This window comes from Penaeus chinensis, chromosome 32, assembly GCF_019202785.1.
Source record: "Penaeus chinensis breed Huanghai No. 1 chromosome 32, ASM1920278v2, whole genome shotgun sequence".
Lineage (NCBI taxonomy): Eukaryota > Metazoa > Arthropoda > Malacostraca > Decapoda > Penaeidae > Penaeus > Penaeus chinensis.
In genome coordinates this window covers 14,374,771-14,389,680 of record NC_061850.1, presented here as the reverse complement: position 1 = coordinate 14,389,680, position 14,910 = coordinate 14,374,771, and the positions used below count along the sequence as shown (strand labels likewise).

At 37.0% G+C, this 14,910-nt stretch overlaps 1 long non-coding RNA gene across 2 annotated transcripts; it reads right to left on the bottom strand.

Annotated features, from left to right (window-relative positions):
- Positions 1–493: 493 nt before the first annotated feature.
- Positions 494–10,036, bottom strand: LOC125042701. Of its 2 annotated transcripts, none has more exons than XR_007116372.1 (5): positions 9,945–10,036; positions 5,715–5,868; positions 4,645–4,826; positions 3,111–3,187; positions 494–2,690 (listed from the first exon to the last, which is right to left on the bottom strand). It is a non-coding gene; the product is annotated as an uncharacterized LOC125042701 (long non-coding RNA). The 2 variants fall into 2 exon arrangements; XR_007116371.1 differs by having other exon boundaries at positions 4,645–4,792.
- Between the last annotated feature and the right edge of the window lie 4,874 nt (positions 10,037–14,910).

Here is a 14,910-nt window from a genome sequence, read left to right as displayed (position 1 = left end):
ACAGTACAGGAAAAACTTTGTGGCGTAGTTTTTGATGCGGTATCATTAAAATCAGATTTATACTATTGCTCTGTGACTGACAGAGTTGAAGGATGTGAAGATCTGGGAAAATATGGTCGTGCATCCAAGCCTGCACACTTTGCTATGTTTTTTAAGGCTAAGGGATTATGCTTTAAGTGGAAACAGACTTTAGGGTATGTTCTTTTTGATCAATCAATACCAGCAGATAATATTAAAAGCATGTTACTGGATTGCATTGCATTGACCAGCTTAAAGAAACTGGATTACATCCTAAGTTGTCACTTGTGATCAAGACCCATTGTGCATTAAAAAAACGGGGATTTCACCAGCTAAGCCATACATAACACGTAGTGAAGAGCAAGTATTTTTTTTTATGCCCCACCCCATCTCTTAAATAGTATAAGAAATAATTTATTAAGGTATGACAAACATATAGGGGAAGAAAAAAATAGATGGAAATATTTAACAGATTTTATTCTATTGATAAAGAAATGGCTATCAGGTTAGCTCCGGAAATCACAGCTTCACATATCAGTTGTAGTGGTTTTAAGAAAATGAGGATTAAGCTTGCCACTCAAATATTTAGTAGAAATGTAGCAGCAGCCATCCATAGCCATGCTTCACTTGGAGTTCTGCCAATTGAAGCCACTGCTACAGCACAGTTCATTTTAAAGATGGATGAACTCTTTGATCGTTTTAATAGCTCTCAAAAAATCATTATAGAACCTCAAAATGTGTCATATCAAAACATTTTAACTTACAGCAGATTAATGACACGAGTAATTGGTTGAAATCATGGAATGCAACAAACGTCACATACCAAGTGTAGCAGATTGGATTCAAAATTTAGAGTCATTGAAATTCCTTTGGCATGATCTAGAGACACATTTTAAGGTATCTATTTGTTAACAAGAAAGTTAAACCAAGATTATTTAGAGAATTTTTTTGGCTGCATACGTAACATTAGTGGTAATAATGGTTCTCCTGGATGCAAAAGGTTTTGTAGCAGCTGTCAAAAATGTTACGACTGATCACTTAATTCAGCAAACTGAAAATGGGAACTGTGCTGATGATGAGACACCAATGCTAGCATAACTAAACTTATGTAATACAAAAGCAAATCATTTAAAACAATATTTAATTCAGCTGGTACTAAAGAGACCATCAGTCCAGATAAGGATCCACCGGAGATTCAACAAATGCTTGCTGAAAACATGGCTCAAATAACTGAGAAATTGATCAGCCAGTTGCTAGTCACGAGGAGCTTTCTGGGCACATGTTTTCCCACATTGAATCCATTTACATCAGAAAATGAACTTTCAAACATGGCCCGGTATTTTTCATCCTCCAATCCTTTTACAGAAAATCACAACAAAATAATAAATACCTCTCAAACAAACCAAGACCTACAAAAAAAAAAAAAAAAAACTACAGTTACTTATGTTACAGGATATCTATGCCACAGACTTACGAACATTCATTCATGTGACAAATGCAAATGCAATATTGTTGATAATTCTCCAGGGTTTTCAGTAACCAACAGTATTTTTTATAGAAGCTAAAGCTAATGATAAAACTAGTAGATTTGATTTTTGATTATGAAAAACAGTGTAAGTCCAAAATTGACATGTTTGAAGATGATTTAAAAGAAAATCTCAGAAAATAAGTTTCTTTAATTAATGTACATGTTGATTTATGTGAAGGTGTTAAAGAAAAGATAATAAATAGTGACAAGTACATACAAATACACACATACATATAAACTCACACAAACACATACATACATAAATACATGTATACATACATAAATGCATGCATACACTGGTATGTATATACACACGCACACACTTATGCGCCACTGCCCTTGTAATATTTTCTACTTTCGTATATCTTAGGTTTGTGTGTTGGTATGTTTGTCTTTTCGTTTTGCAGGATGCTGTGTGCCAGCAGAAACGGTTTTACAAAGAAAAATTAATTGAAATTTTGGAAGAGGAGGAAGAGGGCATTGAACGGTCGTGTCTTTTGACAATGGCTGCCGAACGGAGGGATTTCAACAAGGATCAGATAAACTCGATGAATCAGGTAAGATTGCGTGGAAACTGCAAACAAACTGTCTGTGCATTTCCGTATCTGTGTTTTGTGTTTTGTGTATCTGTATTTGCTTCTGTGTATTTCTGTATTTGCATATATATATCTGTGTATTTGTATCTAGAACCTTTATCTTTCTATTTTTCAGGCCCTGGAGGCTATGTTGGTTCGTGGAACCGCAGAGCTAGTAGTACAGGGCAACGATCAATACGTTCAATTGGTCGACAAGGATGTGTCCATCAACGTCAGAAGAAAGAAGAAGGAGAAGACACACAGGGGAAAAAGAAGAAGGACAGGACACACAGGGGAAAAAGAAGAAGGACAAGACACACAGGGGGAAAAGGAAACACAGCGAAATAAGAAACTCGAAGAGTCACCTTCTTCGGGATGGCTCCGACACCCCTCTCTCTTTCCTCGGTTTGCCTGCTGGGGAGGGTTTTACGGGACCGGGTTGCCAGCCCGACCCCAGCTGCTATCAAGGGGCAGGGACGCAGAACTCCCTGGGGGCAGAATGTCCCTGCCTAATTGTGGTTCACTGTTGCTGGATTATGATCGGTATCACTTGTTGGATCATGAACCATCTGACAAAATAATCCCAAGGCCATAAAATTAGAACAGTATGTATTTAGCACAGGTATTTTTGCCATTTTTGTTATAAGAAGACATTTCTAATGCTGAGAGCATATTAATTTTGCAAATGCGTTACTGGCGTATTTATTAGAAAACTATATGAAGGTAAACTCATCTATTCTGTACTTTTTCTAAGTTAAAAATCAAAAATAGGAATTGATAATGATTTAGCTGAATACAATATGTGTGTGTGTGTGTGTGTGTGTGTGTGTCTGTGTTTTGTGTGTGTGTGTGTGTGTGTGTGTGTGTGTGTGTGTGTGTGTGTGTGTGTGTGTGTGTGTGTGTGTGTGTGCGCGTGTGCATGAGTCTATATGTCTGTTTGTCTGTGGGTATATTCATATTTTTAAGTAAAAACAAAAACTTATTCTTACCAAAACATATTGAGGAGCCTGGTTCAGGGTCTGCCTGGCTGTGAACTTGCTTTACTTTAAAATGTCCTTCCTTGTTTCTGAAAAAAAAACTAGAAATTAATATTCAAACATATTTTTGTTTCTTTCTGTGTTTTTTCTACGTGTCTTAATTGTGGTTTCACTGTTGCTGGATTATGATCGGTATCACTTGTTGGATTGCTTAAGTGTCATGAACCACCTGTCAAAATAATCTCAAGAGTTATTACCAAAAGAATAAGACATAAAATTAGAATAATATGGATTTGGCAGAGGTATTTTTGCCATTTTTGTTATAAGAATATATTTCTAATACTGAGAGTATATTAATTTTGCAAATGGGCTACTGGCAGTAATAATCATCATTCACACACACATACACACACATACATACATATGTGTGTGTGTGTGTGTGTGTGTGTGTGTGTGTATGTGTGTGTGTGTGTGAGTCTGTGTGTATATTCAGAGGCAGGATCCAGAACTATTCTGAAGGGGGGGGGGGGGCAGTTGATAAAGGGGGGCGCTTATAAACCTTCGGTAATTGATTGATATTGTACCATCATTATGTTGCTGTAAGAAATCAATTTAGTTTACACCGTAGGTCATGCTCACTTTGAGTGGTTTGAAAATTGTTTATGGAAAGATTTAGCCATGCTACTTTTTATACCCTGCCACTACCTCGACAGAGAAAGATTGTCATTCTATGTTTTATAATGATTTGTTTTATAAGGATTTGACGGTGAGAATGATAATTGCCGATTACATGTTTTTGATTGATCCGAGAACGATGAAGCCCATGAATTTCATCCGTCAGTATATCAAATGTCATTTCACAGAAAAGGGGCGCAGCACTTCCAACAGGGGGCGCCAGACCAGTTACAGAGCAGCGAGGGGGAGGGTGCAACTGCCCTCAGTTGCCCCCCCCCCCCCTTAAATTCGTTTTGTCGACTACGGAAAAACACTCAAAGGACTGATAGATACACTTGTTAGAACAGGAGTAGATGGAAGAGATGGAAGATTGATAGGAAGCCTATATTACTAACAAAAAACAATAGTAAAAAAAAATAAACATCAGGTAAACAAAAAGAAGTTTTGGTAATCACGAAAAAGAAGTATATATATATATATATATATATATAAGTATGTGTATGTGTGTATACATATATTCATATTTTCATATACTTATATATATATTCATATTTTTATATGCTTATATATTATATTCATATTTTATATGTTTATACACACAGACACACACACACACACACATATGTATATATATGTACACACACACACACACACACACACACACATAAATATATATATATATATATATATATATATATATATATATATATATATATATATATATATATATAAATACACACACATTTACATTTATATTTATCTGTCCTTCCTTACTTCTGAAAAAAAAATATATATATGTATGAATGTATATATAGGTTTGTGTGTGTGTATTTATGTAAGTGTGTATATTTAATACATATGCACAAATTACCAGTAGGAATCGCGGCCGTCTTTGAGTCTCTTATATCGGTGTTTCTTCTTTCCCCTGTGTGCTTTGTCCTTCTTCTTTCTTCTGACGTTGATGGACACATCCTTGTCGACCAATTGAACGTATTGATCGTTGCCCTGTACTACTAGCTCTGCGGTTCCACGAACCAACATAGCCTCCAGGGCCTGAAAAATAGAAAGATAAAGGTTCTAGATTCAGAGATACAATTACACAGATGGATAATAACACACACACACACACACACACACACACACACACACACACACACACACACACATATATATATATATATATATATATATATATATATATATATATATATATGTGCAGGCATACATGCACAGACAGAAACCGCAAATGCAGAAATACACAGACACAAATACAGATACACAAAACTCAAAGCAGGGATACGGAAATGTACAGACAAAAAACACGTGCGGAAATGCAAAGACACAAATACACAGACGAAGGAATGTACAGTAGCAGAAATACACAGAAAAAAATGCAGAAAGCGCTAAAACAATAAACACATGCACATAAATTTACAGTTACAGAAGAACGGCCACAAATACAAAGTTACAGAAATACAGACAAAAATACATAGACAGAAAAACAAAAGTACACACACACAAACCGAAAGCACACACGCAAATACAGATGTGCAGGAATACACATACAAAAATACACAGAAAGAAATAGACACAAGTATGAATATAAAGACATGCACAGATACAGACACAAATACACACATGAATTCACAGAAAAAGACACAGACACAAACGCACACTGCCATAAAATAATCACACAAGTCTTTATATAGCAAATATATCCACTGGTTAATTTCACATAATTTAAACATGCATTTGTGTGTATGTGAATGCGTTGGGATGTGTGTTTGCCCGTGTGTTTTTGAGTGTGTGTGTATGTGTTTGTGTGTGTGTTTGTGTGGGTGTGTTTGTGTGGGTGTGTTTGTGTGTGTGTTTTGTGTGTGTGTTTGTGTGTGTGTTTGTGAGTGTGTGTGTGTATGTTTGTGTGTGTGTATGCAATCTTACCTGATTCATCGAGTTTATCTGATCCTTGTTGAAATCCCTCCGTTCGTCAAAAGACACGACCGTTCAATGGCCTCTTCCTCCTCTTCCAAAATTTCAATTAACTTTTCCTTATAAAATCGCTTGCGCTGGCACACAGCATCCTGCACACAGCATCCTGCAAAACGAAAAGACAAACATACCAACACACAAACCTAAGATATACGAAAGTAGAAAAGATTACAAGGGCAGTGGCGCATAAGTGTGTGCGTGTGTATATACATACCAGTGTATGCATGCATTTATGTATGTATGTGTTTGTGTGAGTTTATATGTATGTGTATATTTGTACATGTCACTGTGTGTGTGTGTGTGTGTGTGTGTGTGTGTGTGTGTGTGTGTGTGTGTGTGTGTGTGTGTGTGTGTGTGTGTGTGTTTGTGTGCCTGTGTGTGTGTGGGGGGAGGGGGGGGGGGCTTAGTGATACATGACGAATATTTTACCGTTTTCAGAGTTAGATAATGCTGAATTACTTGATATATAAAGTGATTCACTTACATCATATGAAAGTTGTGCAAATAATGATAATAATTCACAAAATAATCTACTTGTACACCTCGGTGATGTGACCTGCGATACCCATTTGAAAATGGGAAACTTTGCAAAAAAATTGTATATTTTTAATGTAGCTCACATATTTACAATTGGCACGGTATATGGACCTCCTAAAGGCAATGGTTTCTTGAACACATTATCGACCATTATTAAAGTAATAGCGAGGTGATAAAAAGGGTATCCTTGTATAATGAGAGACTTCAACATGTCAGGTAATACAGTGATTTATTTTTTTAATGTCCGGCCATTAATTTTTCTTATAGTCTTGAAACCTACGAGTGTTACGCCTTCATCAGTATCACTAATCGACCATGTATGCACGAATGATCTCCCTAAACACAAGAATGGTAAGTTTCTGGAATAGTGTCCCATTACCGATCGCGACGATTTTGGTATCGATGGATTCCTCTTGCTCTCTGTTATCCAAATATATCGAAACTGTGCCACGGAACCCCCCCAAAACCCCACATTCTTGGCCCCGATAGCAAGGGAGGTCATATAAAGCACAGGGGAAATTGCGGGGTAAAATTTGAATAAAATACACAGTATCAGTCGCTACATTACCTAGTGCAGGAGGCTGTGCCCCCTGCGACCCCCCTCCTGAGGGACTGCCACCCACTAACCCCTGCAGCCCCCCAACCCCTGCCTAGGAAAACAGAGAATCCTCCATGTATTCACGGCAGAGTGCACGACCGACATATGGGTCGCCCGAGTCTGTCCGGCGTGACTACGTGGAAGATTCTTTGTTTTCCTGGGCGGGGGCTGGGGGCGGCCCCTTGCGACCCGCAAGGGGCACAGCCCCTGCACTAGACAATTTAGTGACTGATTCTGTACATATTGTTCATATTTTACCCTGCAATTTCCTCGCCCTCCCCTGCTATCAGGGCCAAGAGTGCGTTTTTTTTTTTTTTTTTTTTTTTTTTGGGGGGGGGGGGGCTTCGCGTCATAACTCTGACATGTATGTGCACTCGAGGGTGAGAGGAATCCATTGATACCAAAATCGGCTTACCACCAAACCTGGTTGCACTCTGGCACATTCTGGCTGGCCTCCTCTCACTCTCACTCCTCTCCTCTCACTTCACCCCCGTGCCCCTGCTGACTTATTATTTATTAATTTATCTATTTATTTATTTATTTATTTATTTTCTTATTAGATATTTCACAATTTGGAATTGGAACGAGTTAGGCTAACCTAAAGCTAACCTGTTAGTGAGAACTGAATGGAAAATTGGTTGCATTTCAAATGAAGGATTACTGTAAGATGCATATTCTTGGAGGAGGAAATATAAGGAGAAAGAATTTTAAAAAGAGACAAATTAAATAAAACAAATTATAATCATATGAAGTGGTGTGAGTTGGCTTACGGAGAACTGAAAATTTAAACGAGCAATTTACATCGTGTAAGAGAACGTCGACAAAAGGTTATTTACCCAAATCTTCCCTTTCTACTTTAAAATTGATAGTATGGAGAGGTAAAAAAAAAAAAAAAAAAAAAAAAATCAAAATCGACGTGTGCGTGAGTGTTGACGTGCGTCTGTGTGTGTGCGTGCGCGTGTGTTTGTTTATCTTCCACTTCTGCGGTTAGAACTCCTATGTTGATTTTTATACTGGGTGTTTTCAAATCGACGTAACTAAAAACAAAAGCATACTGATTCACAAAAATCGAAACGTGACAATTCCTCATAATTATCGTCCAATATTTATGTCATCATACTTCAACATTTGTTTAAGATTGTGCGACTTAAACTTGAGTAATGTTTGTTGGGTTAATAGTTCATCATCTGCACAACCTGGATTTTTTTTTTTTTACATTCCCGTTACGTAATTCTATGGTGAAATACAATGCACTTTGACTGGGTTCAATAAGTCTATATCAAAAGTCTCATACAGAAATGTTAAAATGATCCGTTACGAGAAAATATTCTGTAGAAAGCCTTACTGAAAGCCAATGTCCTGCTGTCCCTCTCTCCTCCCTCTCTCTCTCTCTCTCTCTCTCTCTCTCTCTCTCTCTCTCTCTCTCTCTCTCTCTCTGTCTCTGTCTCTCTCTGTCTCTCTCTTTCTCTCTCTCTCTCTCTCTCTCTCTCTCTCTCTCTCTCTCTCTCTCTCTCTCTCTCTCTCTCTCTCTCTCTCTCTCTCTCTCTCTCTCTCTCTCTCTCTCTCTCTCTCTCTCTCTCTCTCTCTCTCTCTCTCTCTCTCTCTCTCTCTCTCTCTCTCTCTCTCTCTCTCTTGCACGTGCTTATTATGTGTATATATCCTAATACACATCGACAATTTTTAAAAAGTTTATTGATGTGTATTTGTCAGATTTGATGTATTATTCTAATTGACTTATTCTGAATTATATGCGCAATTACTGAAAATAATGAACTTATTCTGATTTTGAACGTTTTAAATACTTTAACATTTAATTCTACAAGGCATTCGACGCAGTAGATGATTCTAACTAAGTCGATCTTGTTTTGAGGCAATGACAGTGACTTGAGATGTAACCAAGTAAAAAAGGAAAATCATATTAACCCTCACCGAGATTCAAAATGGTCGCACGACGCAAATATAAGACACAAACATATGCATTGGGGAAAGTCCATTTCTCACTCTACATAGTTATGTAAAAAAATCTGAATCGCAAAGACTATACTTGATGTTTTTAAAATGTTTACGAATGCATAATATAACAAAAGGGCAGTCCTCGCAAGAATAACTCGACAGAAATTACTTCCCTTCGCGGGCGAACTATCATCATATACTATAACATGTCTTAGCATGTTATAGTATGTGGAGGGTGGGAGGAGATAAGTACATATGTCTTTGGTGTGAGAATGCTGTGGGGAGGAGGATATGCGGTCGAGCACTGCCGTTCCTTCCCCGGTGAGATCTTTTGGTTGTCATATGTTGACATATGTCGAGTGAGAACACAATTTACGCATAAAAATCAGAACATGTAGACGTTTATATGACTTTTCATAATTAGGCCAGTTTCGGAAAGATCGTTAAATAACTAACTTTTTACTATAAACTGAATATATATTTCAAGGTTGATGTTAATTAAATATCTACACAGGTCAATAGTTAAAAAATGTGTTATCAATAAAAAAAATGTGATTTGTGCTGTTTGTTTGTTTTCCCCCTTTACACACGCACATGCACACATACACAATAGATGCAATTACGCGTATGTATCAGAGCTTCTGTTACTTCTTATAATTAGCATTTCACAATAAACTTACAATTCTTCAAAGGTTATTAAGAATTGTGTTTATGATTTGCTGATATACAACGGGGGGGGGGGGGGGGGGGAGGATCGAGAAAAATGAAGGTTAGTAGCGGCATGAGTTGGTAAATAGCTCGTATACATTTTCAGTTCACCGTAAACCAATTCACACCGCTACTAATCTTCTCGAACCCGCAGTTGTATATTAGCAAATCAGTGGCTTCGTCAATGTTTCTTAGGGCATAGAGGTTCTGTGATTGTGGATTCATCGAACGGGAGCTCAACTTTATTTTCTAAATTAGAATATCCAGCACAATCTTTAACAAAATCAAAAATACTGATTGATAGTTATCAGGAACTGCCATCATCAACAATACAAGACCAACTATAGGAAACGGTCCCCTTCGTCCTACAGCATCACAGGACTTACAGTTCGGTGTGGGACGCTCCTGTTTTCGGCCTGTCGGTCTCGGTCTACGAGGGGACAGCGCGCAGAAAATCTCCAATAGGTCTTCGCTTCACTGTACCTTCAGGAGAGACTGATCCACATGAGGTCTCGCTGGGGGTTATAAGCCTTGCCTTTGCACCCCCTCCCCTCTGCACAAGCTGATCTGACCCCCTCACCTAACCCCCTCCCTCCCCGGGAATTCTTGCGTCATTCGCTATGTTTGCAAAACAGCAAGAAAGGAAAACATACGAAACCAAGGAGAACAAGGAAGGGGGGAGAGGAAAGGAGGAGGAGGGAAGGGAAGGGAAGGAGGAGAAGGAGAGAAGAGAGCGGAAGAAGGAGAAGAAGGAAAAGAAAAGGGAGCAGAAAGGGGGGGGGGGGGAGGGGGAGGAAATGGAAAAGGAGTGGAAGGAGGAAGAGAAGGAAAGAGAAGAGAAGGGCGAAGAAAGGAAAGGGAGGGGGGAAGAGGAAAGATAAAGGGAAGGGAATGAGGAGGAAGAAGAAGAGGGAAGCAGTTGGAGGGAAAAGAAAGGAAGGAGGAGGAGGACAGAAGGAAAGGGGGGGGGGGGGAAGTGAGGAGAAAAAAAAGGGAAGGAGGAGGAAAAAGAAGTGAAGGAGGAGGAGGGATAAAAGAAAGGAAGGGTGGAGGAGGAAGAAACATAAAGGAAGGAGAAGAAGGAAAGGGTAGGAGGGAAGAGGAGGAAAGAGAAGGGAAGGAGGATGAGGAAAAGGAAGGACAGGAAGAAGAGACAAGGAGGAGGAGGAAGAAGATGAGGAAGATAAAGAGAAGACCGTGGAAGACAGCTGTACATACTACCTATTTCATTTATTTATGTCCACTTCACAAGCAAGTGTCTTCTACTCTGCCTTTGCTGGCTACTTAGAGCCTTTTTTGTTCTATGTTTGCTTTTTAGAATGTAGTATATCATATAACTTTCAATTCTATTCATAATTTAATCGTATTATATTTCATTATTTTTAATTATATATATATATTCATATATTTATACATTTATATATGACATACACACATGTGCGTATATATATATATATATATATATATATATATATATATATATATATATCTATTCATATACATATGTATATGTAAGTATGTATGTATGTAAACATATATAAAACTGTATACATATATATATGTATATATATATATATATATATATATATATATATAAATGTATGCATATATATATGTGTATATGTATATATATATATATATATATATATATATATATATATATATATATACACATACACACACACATATATATGTATATATATGTATATAAATGTATGCACATATATATATATATATATATATATATATATATATACATATATATATATATATATATATATAAATATGCATATATATACTGTATATGTATGTGTATATATATACAGTTTTATATGATTTTACTTAGCCTTTAAAAAGATATATATTCTTTTTAGCTTATTCCTTTGAACTTTTATGAAACTGATTTGCGAAAGATAGTGAACCTCATGTGTAGCACTGTCTGTGGCACATCGACAGTGCATGGGAGCCAGGGTTCGAGTGCGCTCTCTCCGCGGAACTGGAAAGGAAGTCCTTCACAGTGCGGGCCAGGCATCGAGGGAGACAGCGAGGAAATTCTCCAGCTTAATCCTTGAGAACTTATTGAAATCATTTTACCAAGGCCAAGATGGAAACAGAAGAAATACATATATATATATATATATATATATATATATATATATATGTATATATATATATATATATATATATATATATATATATATATATATATATATATGTGTGTGTGTGTGTGTGTGTGTGTGTGTGTGTGTGTGTGTGTGTGTTTATAGATACGCATATATATATATATATATATATATATATATATACACACCCACATACATATATACATATATATATATATATATATATATATATATATATATATATATATATATATATATATATACCGCACATACACACACACACACACACACACACACGCACACACACACACACACATATATATATATATACATATATATATATATATATATATATATTTATATATATACACACCCATCATTTGCTTATGTTATAGATGAAAGTCTAATCGCACGAAGCATTTAAGAAACGCCTTTGAGCGCAACTGGCCTGAGAGCACCTTTGGACGCATTTGGTTTCATTTAAGACCGAGCTCCCACGTTGCCGCGGTGAACGACGAAGGAGCCCAGGACGAGGCGCGGCAACCCTGCAGCAAATGTCATGTGTCGGACATCCGGACATGGATGCGGGAAAGGATTGCCGTGCGGTAGGAGGTGTGGGAAAAGGACAGCAAGATGAAAGGGAACATATAGAACAAGGGGCTTTGGGCATAACACTGAATAATGACTTTATGATGACCATATTAGGATTCATCGCCATTTTAAGTACAAGTGCAAAGCTATCCCGTCTTAAGAGGTGTGTGTTGGAGGGGGGGGGGGGGATGTATCTACGAGCGTACGCTTGTGTGTATATATGTGTATGTGAATGTGTACGTCTGTATGTGTGCGTGTGGCTGTGCGCACATGCGTGTGTGTATGTATGTGCAACTTGTAGTATGTGCAATAATGTGTGTGTCTGTGTTAGTATGTATGTGAACCTTTGAGTGTGTTTATGTGCAAGTGTGTGTATATGTGAGAGAGAGAGAGAGAGAGAGAGAGAGAGAGAGAGAGAGAGAGAGAGAGAGAGAGAGAGAGAGAGAGAGAGAGAAAGAATGAGTGTGTCTGCACTCTTACGCGTGTGCCTATGTATGTGTGCCTTTTTCTGTAGGTCATTGTGCCTTAGATTGTCTGTGTGTATTTATATATGCGTATCAATACATGGGCACCTTTGTGTGTGTATGTGTGCGCGCACGCGCACACATGTTTATGTATGTGGATATGTTATAAGCATTTAAATTAATATATATATATATATATATATATATATATATATATATATATATATATATGTATTATGTGTGTGTGTATGTATGTGTGTGTGTGTGTATGGATGTGTGTGTGCATATATATATATATACATACACACAGATATGTATATATATGTGTACATATATATATATGTATGTGTGTATAAATTACCTGCGAATTTGTAGCTACTTAATTCGTGATTTACCAACAGTAGTTGGAAAAGCAGGGGTGCCAACATTTTCCAATCGTTAACAACTATATTTCAAAAAGAATGTTTAGCGTAATTTTCTAACGATAGTTTTCTGTGTAGCTGTACGTGACGATGATTGATTATTGGAGACTTAGCAGATTGGTGATAATAAAGAACTGAGTACCTGGCTTTTACATTATATAACGAATATATATATATATATATATATATATATATATATATATGTATACATATGTTATATGTATTCATACATATATGTATGACTACATGTAACAGGATTTTATGGCTGACACTGTCAAATGCTTTTGACATATCGCACACATTGTGAGTAGATTTATTTGATTCTTGTCTATGTTATCATAAATTTTGTTTGTGATTTTTAGTAAGGCTGTTTCAATGGATAGCTGACTTTTAAACCCATGTTGCATTTCGGAAATAAGGTGATTGGATTCTAAGAATGTTGATAGTTGATTTGCAACAATATTGTCTAGCACTTTTACTATTACTGGAAGTAGAGTGATAGGACGATAATTGTTCAGTTGTTTTGCATCTCCTGATTTGAAAATGGGTGTTATGATATGTTTCCACAGTGATGGGTAGGTACTATGGATGTGTTTATTATGACAGTTAAATAGAAAGCTATTGCGGGTAAGCTTTCTTTGATGAATCGAAAAGCAATGTTATCCACACCTACAGCATTCGTTTCACGCAAGTGTTTTATTGTTAAGACTGTTGTTTCCACTCCTATTGGCTGTGGTCTGAAAGCATTTGTTGAGAGCCTTGTCCTGGTTTGTGGGGCCAAGGAAGCAGCTGTCTGTTCATAAGTGAGTCTACCGATATTTGCGAAGTAGTCGTTTAGATGTTCTATACTACTTCAGGAATCTAGGGACGTGTCTGTGTTTTTTTTTGTTTGGTGTTAACGTTTTGGCTTTAAGTGGAGCAGTGGCATCTATGCTATGTTTTAGTACGTTCGAGAGAATGTCTACTTGTTTGTTAGCGTCATTTGTTGTAAGAATCTCTGAGAGGGTCGACTGTCTGGCACTAATATTTTGACAAAGTGATTGGGGGTCGTAATTTGTCAGGTCACGGGAATTTTTTATGACAGGTTGTCGCTTGGGTCTCTTTATATCTACTGTCATAGTTAATAGTTCGTGGTCTGCAATTTGGCAAGGGATAACGTCAGTATACGTAATGAGGTCAGATTTGTTTGATATTAAGATGTCTAGCACGGATGAAGTGTGTTCTGTGATCCTGGTAGGTCGTCGTTTAAGTCACCCAAGATGAAAAAAAAGGTTTTCTTTTCATTGACATTTCTCTAAAAACATGTCAAATGATTCAGCTGTAGCATGAGGGTGTCTATAGACTATTCCAATGATGAAGGAGGGGTACATACTACTTTGTGCACTTACCCAAATGTCCTCTACAGCTGTATTATTTACAACTGTGGTGGAGATTACATTTAATTTAAAGGTGTCCCTTACGTATTTGCATACTCCTACACCTCGCTCTGCATCACATCTATAAACATTGACATTTTGAATGTTAATGAAATTACTTGACATTTCTTCATGAAGCCATGTTTCACTAATGCAAAGGATGTCGAGGAGAGATTGCACATTGATATGTTCTATTTTGATTGTATAGCATGATGTGACCTTTGGTTTTGCTGATTGTGTGATTGCGTCAAACAAGCTGGTCGATCTTGTACTTGTTTTTGTTAAAAAATACTTAAACATTTTTAGGGAAAACATCTGAATTTCTGAAGAGTTCTGG